General features: G+C 46.5%; 1 protein-coding gene across 1 annotated transcript in view; it reads right to left on the reverse strand.

Annotated features, from left to right (window-relative positions):
- LOC149339226 (glycine receptor subunit alpha-2-like) overlaps positions 1-16,781 on the reverse strand; it is a 144,677-nt gene that overhangs the window by 112,114 nt on the left and 15,782 nt on the right. The gene's annotated exons all lie outside the window — the stretch shown is intronic.

Raw genomic sequence — 16,781 nt, forward strand, 5'->3', positions numbered from 1 at the left:
ACACACGACGCCTTACATGTCGGTGCTAGAACGAGACCCAACTAAACCAGTTGCACACTCAATGCTCACTCCACGCAAAGTGCGAGTTCACCCGCGGAAACAAACATCTCAAATGCGGGTGATGAACGCGCGGTCCGTCCAGGGGGCCCGCTCCGCACGACAAACAAGAGACAAACAAAAGGTCCGCCCCCGAAGGCCCGCGGCACCCCGCCGACGCGGCTCGGGGGTACCGCTGTCGAAACAGAACTCGAAACAGCATACAAAAGACAAAAGTTTCCTCCCCGCCCGGGACGCCCGGCATCCCGGCGAAGCGGCTCGGGGCGTAACTGTATAAAAAAAACACAAGCAAAAGAAACGCGTACAAGCGGGTGCAAGCGACGACCTTACACCATTCGAGCTCATCTTCTAAAAGGAAACAGCGGTGTCATCGAAAGAGCTTTTTTGTATGTATAAAAAAGATTATTGGAGGCGTGCTCTAAATATTAGCCAAGATGGTCGCTAGGTTGAAGCTCTACCTATCGCAAAACCTTTTTCGCGACAAGAATTTCGTGAGCATGGACCTCATAGGAGAGCAATTAATTCGCGCTTATATTTAACGAGATTTTTATTGCTCATTAAAAGGAGCCCAGATGAAAAATTTCGACATAAAAAAATAATATGATTTGTTTCATGAGCGCAAGGAGACGCCTTCAGGCAAGTTTCAGCAGTGGGCGTTGAGTGAAACATAATTGAATAGGGTATTGAACGCTGTCCAAAAATTACCGACGATTACGTTACTTCCTAATGCGAAATTTGAGCGCAGCAAATAAGCTGTTTCACCTTTTCGATAGTGAGTCAACCCCAGCTGCGGAGTTGGTTTCAGGGACAACGCCGCCGATGCCGACACAAACAATATGATACCCTCGCTTCCGCAGCGCTAAGAACCAGGTCTAGCCGTGGGAAGGTGGTCACGTATTCGTCGACGTGCCGGGGCCTGCGTGAAATAACCGGCGCGTCGGCAACTGAAGAGCACCCTATCCGCCACACAAGAACAGGGGGGGGGGGGGGGGGGGGGACCCTTTCCTCCTCTTTCTGCATGGCGGCGACAGTGTTCTATGCAGTCACGTTATCTTGACTCTCTAGCGGCGTCAGCGGCATCTAGCGGTATCAGTCGGTCGCTGCTAGCGCTGGGGGGATGAAAGGGGGGCGGAGCTGGTTACGAGGCCGACGACAACGCCGACGACGACGCGAAACCCAGGAACGGACGCCAAAGAGCTGCGCTCTAAAAGGCGTACGCCTCTTCCGCCGCAACAAGTGGTGTCACGGTGCACTTGCCAAAATTATTGTGACGTCACCGAACCCCATGGTTGTTTAGAGGAAGAGCCAATGCTTGCTAGTGATGCCGATGTCATCAGATATGTTATAGTTCAATATAGCCGGTCGATCATGACGTCATAGTGGACTTCTGCACTGGCATCGACCGAGACCAAAAGTACCGCTACAGATTTGTTTCTGATTAATTATTCACACTGCGCGCAAGTGTTCCGAACTCATTTCTGACCACTAAATGTTCTCACCTCTAAGCTCTTCAACCAGTATTTCGACACGAAAGTTCTCTTCAAATGTTGTTTTCTATGCACGTGCTTATCAACACATCTATGCTACTTACTCCCCAAAAAATTCCCCCACGCTTCCATTTCCCCATCAATGTAAGATTACGTTGTAAATAAAACAGAGCTTTTCCTAAATTGCTTCCTGTAAGAATCTATTATTCCTAGACAATGTTGCTACTACAGCAGCCGCTACACGACTTTAGGTCATAACTATATCTTTTACTAAGCCGTAGATTTTCTCAGTGGGGATTTCAGCAGAGCGGCTAGCAATGCATCGACACAGTGGTATTCCTTAAAATAAGTGCCTACATTCTGAAACTGTGAAAGGGCTAGGCGCTGCCCCTTGCACATCTGTCATGTTGTTGTTGTTGTTGCCTTGGTGGCATGAGCCCTGGAATGTTCGGCGCCGTTCTTCTTCCTTTTAGCAAAGCTTTGTTCACTGTATAATATTTAACACTCCCATTCGCTTCCATCGCGGTGCATAGGTAAATTAAAATTTCATCTGGCACAATGGCTAACATATTTGTTTTAGCATACTGCAGCCTAGAATTATTCTGTGGCAAGTGAAAGAGAAGGGAAACTTCATTAGAATTCATGCGTACAAGAACGACGCAACAAGCATGACACATTAATTTTAAGTGAAATGTTTAGGGGGACCCCCACGGTGGAGTAGATTTGTAATAAAGGAGTAATTACTCACTGACATGCACCCAAGCTCAACCATACGACCGCAAAGTAAAGCTACTTTCTCAGAAATTTCGCAGTTCAAGAAAAATCCGGCCTGGTCCCTGGTCAGATCCCGAACCAAGATGAACTTTTCTTTAACTGCGAGGTTTCTAAGAAAGCTGTATATCTTTCCTTTGCAGCCGTATGGTTGCGCTTGGGTGGATGTCAGTGAATAATTACTCCTTTACTACATTTATATTAACGACGTAAATCCCGTGCACCAGAAACAGACTTATGATTTACCCAACATCCTGGATAGGAGACAGTAGTAGCGACCTCAAGAAACGAAGCATAAAGCTCTGAACACATAAGTTCTATATACCCTAGTGACACTTAAGCTTAGACGATAGGCAGAGAGAGAAAAAGAAAATGCATTAAAGTCTTCGAGATTCCACTAAGCTGTATATGTAGTATTGCTTGAAACAACGTTCCCAGGCAATGATGAAGTACGAGCGAAAGCCTTTTGCTTTTACTCGCATAAAGCAGAATCCCTGCTTCTGTGCATTTTAGAGTAATGATGACCAAATCAGCGTTTACACTATTGCTTGACAAGAGGTGCCTCCAAAGCATTAGAATAAAAAAAATATGCTGCTTTTTATCGCAAGCCTTGTTTCAATTCCACTGAGAAAGCTTAATACTATAGACAAGTTTTACGAGCCTGCTTTTGATGGATAACTAGGAACGAAATATGTTCTTCCACCTTACAACAATCATCCAGAAGATCTGTAGAGAAAGAAGTCGAATGTTTTGGTTCTTGCCCTCTTGATCCATAGTATAAAAGATACCTATTATGGTAATTGCGACAGTTATCGCATAAGTTTAAAAATATGTTTTTTTATGCTTTGCTATCAAGGATGTGCATTCTTATTTGTGTCTTCGCTTAAGCAGATGTATAGCGCCACTAATATGTTTTTTAATATACATTTGTTTTACATGTCCAAAAAATTACACTCATGAGGAGAGTTCCCATACCCCAAAAAGATGTTCAATTGCAACTATCCCGTCATATACATTCCGCAAAGCACTCTCAACATGCGGCGCAGCCCGCACTTTCCTTGCCAGCGATCTTCATTACTGTCTTTAGTTTCATTTCGAAGCGATGCATCATTTCTAATCTCTTGTCTACGTCTTCCAGGGACTTACTAATCTTTACAGGCACGTGGCCAAGCATTAATATTTCTGACAGCCAAGATCTCGCGGGTGTGCCAAAGGGCCGTGCTTTTCGCAAGACAAGGAAGATAGGAGGAGAAGAGTGCTTATTGCAACCAGACACACTATCATGCACATTCATCAACCTTTCATGAGATATCAAAATATTATGAATCTTATTTCGCTCTTCAAAACAGTCAATTGTCTCGAGAGTTTGTTGCGAGCCTCCATATAACATTTGAGATTCTCAACATCAATAGGAATTCAATAAATACTAAACGAAATGAAAACTAATTACCTTATTGCCTGCATTCTCCTGTTGTCGAGTTCAGTTTTCCTAGTAATGATTCATCATCGTTACTCTGACTACGCCCAATGCAGGGCGAAGGCCTTTCCCATTTCTCTTCAATTAACCCTGTCGTCTGCCAGCTGCAACCAAAGTGTCCCGGCAAATTTCTTAATCTTATCCACCCAACTAACTTTCTGCTGCCCCCTGCTAAGCTTGCTTTCTGGTGGAATCCACTCCTCTACCCTTACGGACCACCGGTTATCTTAACTTCACATTACATGCCCTGCCCAAGCCTATTTCTTCTTTTTGATTTCTACTAGGACATCATTTACCCGCCTTTGTTCCCTCACACACCCTGCCCGCTTCCGGACTCTTAACGTTACAGCTATCATTTTTCTTTCCGTAGACCGCTGCGTTTCTTTTTTTACTTCAGCTGAACTTTTTTCGTTAGCCTCCACATTTCTCCCCCTTAAGTGAGTGCCAGTAAGATACAGCTGTTGTACACTTTTCTCTTGGGGGATATTTGTGTACTGCCATTGATGATCTGAGAGCCTTCCGTATGCTCTCCACTCCGTTCTTATTCTTCTGGTGGTTTCCGTTTCATGATCCGGATAAGCTGGCACTACCCGCCCTAGGTATGCGTATTCCGTTACTACTTCAGCCACCTCGCTACCAATTCTGAAGTGCTGTCTTCTTGAGACTGTTGAGCATTACTTTGGTTTTCAACATGGTAATTTTTAGACAACATAGCCAAAAGAGGCTGAGCTCGTTACTTGATGTAACCGTAGTCTGTTCCGTGTAGCACACGTTTGATATTAGACGACTATATGTTTAATCTGGCTAGTCCACTGCCCAAGGTCTTTATGTCTGGCCTCTATAGTGACGGTCGGAAACTGCATCGCTTTGGATAAATTGCGTGTTGATACATAGAGGTACCCTCACCTGCACGCGGTGTGCATGCTGCCGGCATGCAAAGCAGCGGCTGCTTGCTGTAGAGTGAGATGTTCGCTTGGTGCTTGTCGGTGTTACGGTCACTGCTCGCGTAATTTTATTCGTATTTACGCTTTTTTCGAGGTAAACTGGAAGGAGCAGGTGCTGCACTTAACAATATTAGTAAAATGACAGTATTTCGCACAGAACGGGCTACAAAGAAGACAAGTTCCAGAATGTCATAACCAACCGTTTAAAATGCGCTATCTGCAAACGTCTAAACTTCCTGGTGTTGCGAAGATTACTTCACCATAAGGGTGCATATTCCACTTTTATTAATCAAACACAGTTTAATTTTAGTATTTTTTTTCGAATAACGATAACATGCGGTCCTTACAAGCTAATTTTTGTTTCGAAGAGGGGACTGTTTTAAAACAATTTATAACGTCTTTTTGCAGCCGAATCTACTAAGAAACAATTGGCATGCCTATCGCTCGTCTTAATAACACTACCGTGTTCCGGCCACAAGCTAAGCTATTTAAAGTGTGCGTTGCGCAGCAAGAAGTATAATCACTCCTTTTCAGAAGACAATTGATAACAACTGCATAACCACACTTGTCAAGAATGGCCGTACCGTAGATTATCATGGCGCAGTGCTGACTAATTAAGAAGGTACCTATTACACAGAGGTTTTGCCTTTACCATACAGGCTAAAAAGCCTGGAAAAACACTCACAAGGAACTTCCTCCGAAGGTGTATCGATTTAGTAGCACGTGATTGATTGCGCCTTCTGCCAACAAGAACTGTGTAGTCGTTCTTTCTATAAAAAAGCAATTACACGTCACTTGCAGAAGTACGCACCGGAATAATTAGGCGAAATCATGGGTTCTACTAGCTTTACCAGATAAACACAGTGGCGTTTACGGGCTGTCTGAGCGTCTACAGATTGCGAAATTCACTGACGGGTATTATAGTAGCAAGTTGTCGACGCTGAAAAAAAAAAGAAAACAAGCGGATATCCGGCGACCAAAGGATTGCGGAGCTAATTGTTTGCGGTGCCCAAAAATGCTCCCCCTTTTGCTCATCTTCCACGAACTACTAACTGTTTCCAGATGGTTTTGTAGACGTGCCTATCTAGGGCTAACAGATGGTGTTCGTAAATGTTTTGGACTTATTACGCCGGTTTTCCCATATCAATGTATGTATCGGTACAGATGGTTTTTCTCGAACGCCTTATATATAAGGGCTTGTACTAAAACGTTCCTCTCGCCAGGATCTGTCGAGCTGGGGGCTTCTGAGTAGCCCGGTAGAAATATGAGAGAATGGGCTGGTTCATGTTTCAAAGCACTATATGCTTAAATACGGCGAAACGCAAGTTTTCAGTTATTTTACTATTTAAGTGTTTTCATTTTGAATGAGAAGGAATAGTCCCGATTGCTAATTTTTGGATGTGTTCTTTTTCCATACCGTATGCCACAATTGTGCTTAAACAACTGCATTTCTTAGTTGCAGAAAACATGGAATTTGCAGGTACGTCATCTATCTATCTCTGCGAGATTAAATAGAATTCTTAAAACCAGTTGGGTAGTAACTAACAAGAAAGGAAAGGAAAGAATCAATACGGAAAACTTCTGCATGCAAGAAAATGTACTCCTCGCACTAACAGAGCAACAACTTGCAGAACATTGCGACGTATACCCTCATATAGACTTGGGGCAACACATACTACATTTATCGTTGATGCATTCGCCATCTTCAAAATCAAGTCCTCCGAATAATTCAGTCAGCCATTACCGTGCAGATGTCTTAATTTTTATTGCGCTCTTAAAATTCCCCCATTATTGTACAAGCTTCATCATAGGTTGGCATCAATTATCGCGAAAGCGTCTAATGATTATACTTTTCCTAGAAGTTTTGAGTCCTTAATGATCTTTAACAATAATGACACTAGTTTCGCCGCTGAACATCACCTACTGTTACCGAGAGTGCATACGAAGTAGCGAGATCAAATGTCATATTTTCTGGCCTCACTACGAAATTCTTTGGCTCCCGAAATCAAATGGTGGCCTATTCAATAGTCATTTTATCATTCAATAAAGTCTGCTAGTGCATTTTTGTGCGCTCTTATTTTCTTTTGTATTTATCCGTTGTTTTTTCAGTGCGACTTAAGGATACATTTTTGAAATGGGTGTCTTTTCGTTTTGACATTGTTTACATGTTTAGAATTTTCAATCTTTCCTTTTTCTTTGCAAGCTCTGCATTATAAATGTGCTCTTTTGCACTCCTGTAAGCTCCTGATATTTTACTTCCACATAAGTTAACCAATATCTTTAATATTTTTCTGATGACTGCATCTCGGACAGTGTATACATCGGGACCTCCCCCAATAATACTGATAATTTTATGTACATGTTTCTGACGATGAGAAAAAGAAGGCGCCCACGATGATGATAATGTTAAAAATGATGATTAGTGGTGGTGAAGATGTGCAGCGCTGTTTAATACAGCATACTTCGGGCAGTTAAGCACGTTTTTGTTGCAGGGCTAGGTCAGTATACAAGAGGCCCGAGCTTTCACACTGGCAATTTTGACTTCTCTGGCGCTGAACGATGTGAAGCCAATATCGCATTTTTGTCTCTACATACTCATTCGATGGGTCGTCATTTCTTATGGAAGCTGGTACCAGTGACGTTAACTAAGTTTTCGAAGACGGGCTTTTGTAAATTCCTTTCGACGCGGATTCCCAACTGCGTTCTTTTTTTCTTGTCCATCGTCTACCTAGGATTGAATTTTCACGAAAAATGCATGGACTGCCAATTACAGATTATTTTCGTACTTGCTAGTATATTTCAAATAGCCACCTCCTGGCATGCAGGAAGGACCGTTTAAGAGAGCCAGCTAAACATAGCCTTAGTGAACTTTAATTTGTTAAAGGCTATTTTTGCCCTATGCACACAAGTGACGGCCCATAAGCGAAGTGTTTCGCACCTAAAACGCGTGAATTGTGAAAAATAAATTAACCGAGCACTGCCTTATAGAAATTGGTCGCGGAAACTTGGTGGAAAAAATTTTTGATGCCATATTTCTAAACCAACTCGATAATATTGTCAGTTAGTTCTTTGTTAATGTAAAAATTGACATTGATGACAATATATATTGCAGAGTACCATGTCTCCGGTTTACAAAAACGCCTTTCAAAGAGCTGTGAAACAATTTTTTTTTCTCGGTAAACAGAGTAAACATTTGTTCGTCGCATACTTCTTGAATGCTGAAATGTATAGAATTTTTACATTTGCTCTGGTGTCTTTCACTAGCCAAAATGTTCTTAATATAGCTTTATTTCTTTCCATTAGCATGCGTTTTGAGCACAGGGGTGTAACTGAAATGCTGTCTCTAAATATAAAATTTCAAGCCTACTCTCCGTTTTTGCACAAATCCTATAAAAAACTTTCGTGCCCTATGCGAAAAAAAAATATTAGATAAATAAAGGTAGTGTGAGTTTCTTTAAGTCGTTTCATCAAGTTCTATCACGTGATATCAGAAATACAGCGTGTGTACCATGGGGCTGTTACCAGACTTACGAACAGTACTGCATCTGGGAACCAGGATGGAAAATATCGATTTCAGCTCAACTTCGATGAGATGATAAGAGGATGAACTGTAATGCGCACGAACGGGCGAAACATGAAGTAATAATAGCACAAGATCAATGTCCCCGTCTGCCTTCCTTCCAAGAACCAATAAAACAATAAGCAGGGAACAGAAAGGGTGTAAGCGAATGGTTTTCGACCTTTAACGACTGCGTAGGGCTCTGGCTTTAGGTTGGTCCGGGCTCAAGTGCAATTCTTCTTTCTTCCTTTCATAAAGCTTAGGGCTGTCAGGATAAAAGGAGCTTCTAGTGATTGTTCAGTATGACTTCCATACAGATCAAATGATCATTATTTCTATACATACCATCTTAACCGAAGGCTGCGTATCCTGTATTTCCGTCGTCCGAATTTGGGCGTCCACCACCATACTGCGCTGTGTTGTCCATTTCCTCCTTTCCTCCGCTCTCTTTTTTTGGCCTTCGGCCTTGCGCTGTTTCAATCATATCATGTACAACCAACTCGCCCATCAGCTCGTCCTTTCAAACCACCATACCGTTCCATGCTTACTACATAATGCAGGAAAACTATCATATATCATCACGTCAGACCGAACAGCAGAGCTATTCGGTTTGTGATGGTAATCAAAGACATATATTATGAGAAGTGAAACTTCTTATGAAGCGTGTGGTCTGTAAATATGCGTTACTTTGCTGGTTGTCTGTCCCATTATGGCAGTGTGCCCAAATCAGTATTTTCATCACAGCCTTCAAACTGCGAACATTTCTAACTAGCCACTTTTCTAAGTTCCTCTCCGCCAGTTACAAAGCTTTAGTACACCTCATGCCGTGCTTTTTTCGTTGTTCCCCTTTTACTATTCGTGACCGTAGCATTGCAGTATTTGTAAAGTAGGGTTCTCTTTTTTGGACAAGTAGTAACAGCTATTGCTTCAAAAAATTGGGAACATTAACAACATTAGGAGATTACAGCAATCGTGACTACCGTGCTGATGAGACAAGAAATAAAGCGTGCATTTGCGGTTCTGCTTGAGAAAAACGAACTGACCGGGTTTTTCACTTCATAGCTATCTGTGAAGGTAAGGCACTTTTTTCACTAGAGCAGTATAGAGCAGACCGCTTTCTCTAATACAATTTGTTTACTGCGCCACCTAGCCATCAGGTACTATCCTCAGCGGCCCGCGAGGTTGTTTACGCGAGAAAATCAACAACTAGCGACATTCGTAAGCACGGACAATTCTGTACTTTATATCTGTGTACAGGAGCGATGAAAGAAATGGGAACAGAGTGGAGCCTAGGCGCTCCGCTGTTCGCAATTCTTTTCGTCACATGACTACTTCGGTTTTGAGAAAAAGATGCTGCAGTTGTCCGTGATGAATTCTCAGACAGCTGTAATGTCTTTTTCTTACCGCCCAGTTAAGAGCACCACCAAAAGAAATTCGAACAGTCAAGCGCGTAGGCGCCCCATTGTAGCGTTTTTTCCATCGCGACAGTACTTATACGTAATGCTCCATTTATTAATGCTCCATTTATTAATGCTAATGCTCCATTTATTAAATATGGTGTCGGCAAGTTAAGAAGCAAAAGCTTGTTGTAGTGGGTCATGCGTGGCAAATACTCGTTAAGCGGCGCCAATTTTGCGAGAACCAGCATGGAACCAAGAGGGAAAAATAAATTTACCTCCCTTTTATATTGAGGCTTAAACAGTGGTAACGTTAACGCAGCAAAAGCAGGGAAAATAATATGCTCAGCATTGACATTAGGTGTTGGTAATCTTTTGCGTACATCATACGGAATACGTACAGGCAGTTTATCTTTCTTCTTACGGTCCAACTGTCTGGAACTAACAAAACCTCGATTCTTTTCAGTTTTCCTGTGTTACAGTGTAGTTCCGGATGGATTTTCTACAAATAAAAATAAGTTATATTTCTCGGCGCTATTGTCAGCATCTCAGCGGTCCAAGTGTTGACGTGTCCGAACAGTTTGCTACTAAGGTAGCCTGAGGAGTGCAATGAGCAACCCATTTTTCGGTATAGACATGCGAAGAATAAGTTGCGCCGTATAGTGTTTTTGGTTTAATACTTTATTGTAAATGCCACACATTCCCTGACGTCACTGTCTCTAATTATTTCACAAAGGATGTGCAGCCACACGCAGCAGCACCACTAAGGCTTCCTTCCTTGTCTTCTTTGTCTGTTGTCCTGAGTCTGCTATATTTTTCCATGACCACTAACGCTAATGTAGTTCGCTGTGCTAGAAGCTGAAGCTTTCACTCTCATAGAAAACCGAACAATGAACAGCGCAGCGTAATACTTTTTACGAGAGCCCAAACCTGCCCTCAGTTCCTTCGTATCGGTTAAAGATCAATCTACGAGAATATATGTAACGCCGAGAGCCGGTCTAACATGCCTACATATTGGGTTCATCAGAGTGATTTTACTGTGTGTGCGTGTGTCCGGTGTAGCAGTCACTCAGTCACTTAGAGGGTACAAAATGGCTGAGAATTGGGCGAGTTGGTACGAATTCATACTGCTGTGGCACCACTTGTGTTGTTGTCACTCCGTCTCTGTCCCTGTCCTTGCGGTGCCACAGCCGTATGAATTCGTACAAATTCGCCCAATTCTCAACCCTTTTGAACTTTATTTCATGTACAACGGGCTCTTTTCAATGTTTTGAGCACTTGTGTTGTTGTCACTCTGTCTCTGTCTCTGTCCTTGTGGTGCCACAGCAGTATGACTTAGAGGGTATTTTCCGAAATTACTCAAAATTTTATTACCTTGGAGAATGTGTGCACAATTGGAAGCCCTTATTTAAGGACCCGTAGCATTGCTTGTGTCTCAGTGACATACGGTGTAAAATCAGAGCGGTGGGCACGACAGTGTGTTCTTTCCGCAGATCCTGCCTCTAAAAGATCGGTTCCCCACGGAAACGCGCCCTTCGGCGCAGTCCTCTAAGCCCGCATTACAATATACATTTCTCCACAAAGCCCCTATTTCTACTTAAATAGCAACATCTCATCCTTCCATATTTACTCTTTTCTGCCACGTGCCGAGTAAATTGAAGATTTCATTGGCAATTTTTTTTACATTCCATGAGGCGTTGCTGAAGTCGAGCGCATACATAAGAAGAGCGAGGGCCAACTCAGCGCTTAGAGCGATGCACCGTGTTTTCTTTGTTATAATTCGTGCTCCCTTCTTCAAACCTTCTCCCCTCAAGGAAGAAATGTTTTTTAACAGTGGAAGAAAAGGAGCTGATCCGACGGCGCTGCCTCACTGTGGCAAGGGAGAGGTCGTGCAGTGTGAGCCGACGAGAGCGTCGGCGCTATGGGCCGCACGTGTTCAAGATGCTACGCTCCGCGCTCAATCTTATGGTTGTCATTGGAGCATGGTCTACAGTCTTTAAGACTAATTTCTTTTTATTTTTTTTCAAGAAAAATTACAAAGCAATACATACGGTCATCATTAAAAGCTTCACATAAAGCAGTTCGGCGATGCATATCTAGGCAGAAGCAAAGCCCGGCTTGCACTGAAGGGCCGCTCAGTAGGATCATTTAGAGCCTTTATAGCGGACTTAATGCATGACGGCGGTTCCGGCGGGCTGTAAATAAGTTCCATTTTATTTATCGTGCTCAATATAAACATCAAATATAGAGTAATAGAACAATGCAATGACAAACCGCTCATAGAATTCTGAATTGCGTTATCACCAATGTGACCTAGATTGGAAAACTAAATTAGAATGTGATGAAATATATAACAGAGGTGTCCATAAAAAAAAAAAAAACTAAGTGTGGGGGGCTTTGAGCAGACAAACGCAACACATGCATCAATAACAAGCGCCCGTGTAAGGTGCGCGCATATACGATCGTGGTGTCAAACTCCTCTGGTTAAAAATAACCACAGAAATAAAAGTGGGACATAATAAAATGAGCGGAACGACCATCCTCCAGTACCGGCGCTGCATCTTGTGGCCTCACAGTCCGTAAGGTAACACCATCTGGCGGAGGCGCTCAGCCTTCTCAGATCGGTTCAGCGTGAATGCGATAGCAATGGGAGGGCTTTGTGAATGAAAATTATGTGGCGGCGTCGGCGTCCCGTTGCAGCCTCCATCTGCGAGGTGGTCTTGAGGAGGTTTATCTCTCTCCATATGCCACATGTCAACAGTTTCCCTCTCCCCTTCCACTCTTCGCTCGGTAGGAAGTGGATTAAGAGGCCGGAAAAAGAATCAGTCAGTAAAAATGAATATCACTAAGAGGAATATGATTCATGCACTAGCGGGCCTACGTGCAATATATACCACCGACCGAAGAGCTCCCTTCAGAGTAAATAAGGTTTGCGAGAGCTTTTCCTTGCCGTATTGCTCGGGAAGAGCAACCTGGGTCTCAGAAGCGCCAACGTTGGCTGTGTTAAAAAAATCTGGAGGACGCTTAAGCTTCGCCTTTAAGATTGGAACGCGACAACGTGTTCCAGTGCTGCCAGGGAATCTACGGAACGCCATCGGCTGTTCGGCGCGGAGCCTTGCCCGTTGGAGAAATCGAAAATTGTTTTTTTGAGGAAAGGAAATGACGCAGTAATGGTCTCACTTGTCTTTGTGGACATCCGAACCACGCATGATATGACTTTTTTGTACGCAGTCCCCGATTATAGGTCACCGGTTCGAATCCCTGCCGTGAGCTAAGCTGAACTTAACTAGCAGGTTTATGCTGCACAAAACGATGAATCATATGACACCGTCCGGAATATTCTGCAGCAAGCGGTTGGAATGATATGATTTTTCCTAATGCGTGGTGCCGACCACTACAACTACGACGGCGGTGGTGGTGGTGATAACATATATTAAAAAGGGACAAGAGGTATGTTTGGATCAGCCCTTAAGGGACTGATTCTTACAAACATTAGGTGGAGGTCTCTAGTATGGGACCCCAGTGGCGTTGGCCGCCGCCCGAGCGCGCCCGACTAAGGCTTGTTGACCCTGTAAGTCGTGGCAGCCGAGCAGGGTCGCCTCCCAGTCCTCCCGGGTAGGGTTGGGGATGGGGGAAATAGCCGGGTTGGAGGGGCAGGCCCACACCATGTGATAGGTGTCCGAAGACACCACACTACAGTGCGGGCAGTTGCCGCTAAAGGAGGGGTCGAAATGTTTTAGTGCTGCCGGGCACAGCAATGTATTGATGATGAGGCGGAGAAGGAGCGGCTCATCCGCCTTCTTGAGGCCTTTACATGGGCTAGGGTAAAGGCGATGGCTATCTTGATAGTAGGTTGTGATATCTTTGAACGTGTAGACCGGATTAAAATCGGGTTCCTGATCAGGTGGGGAGGAGAAAACAGCCCGGTGAGAGAGCGCGCGGGCGGCTGCGTCTTCTGCCTCGTTTCCTGCCAACCCCTGATGAGCAGGGGCCCATATAAGGTAACGGTGTGCGAGGTCCGTGTCCCGTATGCAATTTTGGTATATTCGATAGGCTACGAAGGGAGTGCAGCCTTGTTCGACGTTCCGACAGGCCCCTCGCGAGTCGGTGATTATGTATTTTGAATCGGAATGTGAGGCCGCGAGAGCAATCGCGACCTCTTCTGCTTGTGTTGCACCGCGGGCTCTGAAAGTGAGGCCGTTAACTGTGTTGCTGTTGTGAACTACCGCGGCCGTGTACCATCCCCCGTGGTGAGGGCCGGAGGCGTCCACGTAGTATACACCTGTTTTGGTGCCATAATGTCGGGCTAGCGCTTCCGCTGGTGCCAGGCGCCGACCATTATGGTCTTCATGTGACAAGTTTGCTGGAAGAGGCCGCACGTGGAGGCCACGTCTCCACAGTTCTGGGAGTGAAACTTGTCTTAAATTGGAGGGGTGTGTTGGATATGGAGTCAAGCAAGAAGGCGGCGACCCAACTCCGCTAGCGAAAAGCGCGTGTACTGGTTTGTAAGGTGCGCCTCCCGGAGCTCCCGGAAAGTATTCACCACCCCAAGGGCCATAAGCCGGCTGTTTGAAGTAGTGATGGGGAGGTCAAGGGCACGTTTGACAATTTTGCGAAGGATGACCTCGAGGGTGTCCTCCTCTTGTTTCCGTAGGTGGAGATAAGCAGTCGAATAGAGAATTCGACTAGTTACGAAGGCGTTTGCCAGCCGCAAGGCATCCTTACTTCGTAACCCTCCGCGTTTGTTGGAAACCCGGCGGACCATGCGGCCCACCTGGTCCCCCACCTTACGGAGTTTGGCCAATGTAGTGTCTGGCCGCCTGTGTTTGTGGATGTAGAGTCCGAGTACCCGTCTCTCATCACTTTCACGTATGGGACCACTCTAAAGAGAAAGAGATATTTTAGTTGTGGACTTCTGTGAGGGGCGGAGGTGCACAAATTCCGAGTTTTGAGGGGAACATTGACGACCGCAGCGGCGGGCGTAGCGGTCTACTATCGTCGCCGCTGTTTGCAGGCTGGTTTCAATGTCCCCTGTGCTGCCCTGCGTGGCCCACAGAGTGATGTCTTCGGCGTACAGGGCGTGCTGCACGCCGCCGACACCACTCAGCAGGGCCGACAGGTGCATCATGGCCAGATTGAAGAGCAGCGGGGAAAGTACCGCGCGTTGCGGGGTTCCCAGCGTGCCGAGTAGGTAAGGACCATGCTCTCTATCTTGTATTCGAATGTAGGATTGACGATCTATTAAAAAACAACGGCGACGGCTTTCGACCGAACGAGCTGTACATCCTGTCGCGTAAAGCCATCTTCCAGTGCAGGGGCGCATCGCCTAACCGCTGCGCCACTGCGCTGGTAGTGGTATGAGGATTCGCCGCGATGTAAAAAAAGGTGACACATTTTCCGCTGCTGTGTCGTCAAAATTGGAGTATGATCAGAACTGGAATAGATTGGCGAGTGAAAGAAGAATGCTGCTGCTTTTTCGCCGCATCAGTTCGATTCATCACCCACAAGCTTTTCTTACGCTTGTAGCGCCCGGCGACGCTATAAAGCGCCGGCGCTGAGATCGGCGTTACAGCGCGCGCTAGAGGAAAATAAAGACGGACAGCGCGTGCTTGTGGCGCACGCCCGGCACGGGCAGTCCGGAACTAGAAGTCTGCCACGCTGGTCGTCTCTGTCTGGTGCTCCGCTGCGACCCCGCAAAATTCTCAACAGTGGTGACCTGGCGAACCGTGCCTTCTATCTCAGCGGCGTTCCAGCATGGCGTACTGGCAGCACCCAAGTTTCGACCCGCCGCTCCCGGCGTTCCGGCCTGCAGGCGTCGGCGGGTGGTTCGCCCAACTGGAGGCTGCGATGTACCTGAACGGCATCACCATCCAGCCGTTCAAACACGAAGTCCTTTGTGACATCCTACCGGCCGACCTCCTGCGTCGGCTCACCTACTCTGCTTTCGGCGGCCGGCCATACGATGAGCTGCGTGCGGCCGTCTTGGCGTACTTCGGCGCCTACTACGTTCCGCCGCCGCTCTACGACGCAGCGGACCCGTTTTCGCCGCCGCCAGCCTCTGGCCCTGCACCGGCCTCGCTCGCGCCCACGCAGCCTTCATCAGAACCCGGCCCGCCTCAGCAGCCCCTCGCCGCATCGCCGCCACTCCCGTCCAGCGTCTCCAGCCCGGCTGTCTCTCTCGACGCCACACCAGGTGGGATCCGCACGAGCTTCGCCTCGCGTCCTTCTCCCGCTACTATCGTACCCGCGTCTCTGGCCCTGCCTCTTTGCGCTTCAGTGGCGTTGTCTCCAGAGCCTCCTGCAGCCAAAGACGACTCTGCGGCAGCAGCCGTGCCGAGGCTTCCGGCATCTCCATCTACCTCGTCACTACCGCCAACAGCTCTGCAGGCCTCTTCTGTGCGGTTGAAGCCGTCGCCCGCTGATGCTAAAGAGCCCTCGACAACGACCAAACCTGCTTGTCACACTCCCAGCCCCTCAGAAGGTCCGCAGAGCACTACTCGTCATCAGGAGCAGGATGAGAAAGCCAACCCGATGACAGCAGTAACAAGCACGGCGATCGCCTCCAGCCCCACTTTGCCTGAAACAGTTCCTGACCCAGTGTCAGCGCTTGCTCTCAAGCCCGACCATGCCCACCCGCGCATCAGCACTGGCCAGTCGCTCCGGACGGCCACTCCCGCTTTACCCCAGCACCTGGAATTGAACCCAGCAACTTCCTCCGTCCTCACCACAGCTGTCACCGTTGTCTCGTCGGTCACACCTGTGCCAACCCTAGTGGCCGGACCGCACTGCTCGCGCCCTACATCAGGGGCACCTGAGCCCTATAAGCCAGCCATTTCCACCTATTTGGACGACTTGAAGCTGGCGCTACAGCAGCGACACGACACCACGCTAAAGACCACATCTGTCCACGGAGCCGTTTCGACCGCTCCCTTGCTTGTGACGGCGTACTCTGTGTGCCCGCTTCCCGCCGACATCAGCTGCAACAGTCCAGCACCAATGACACTTGTGCCAGCGGGCAGCACTACAGTCGGTGACGGCCCCACCATGGCCTCCATTGCCCTAATATGCTTTGTCAGCTCGGCACCCTGC

The sequence above is a fragment of the Amblyomma mixtum genome, chromosome 6 (assembly GCF_055824585.1).
Source record: "Amblyomma mixtum isolate Tamu chromosome 6, ASM5582458v1, whole genome shotgun sequence".
Classification (NCBI taxonomy): domain Eukaryota; kingdom Metazoa; phylum Arthropoda; class Arachnida; order Ixodida; family Ixodidae; genus Amblyomma; species Amblyomma mixtum.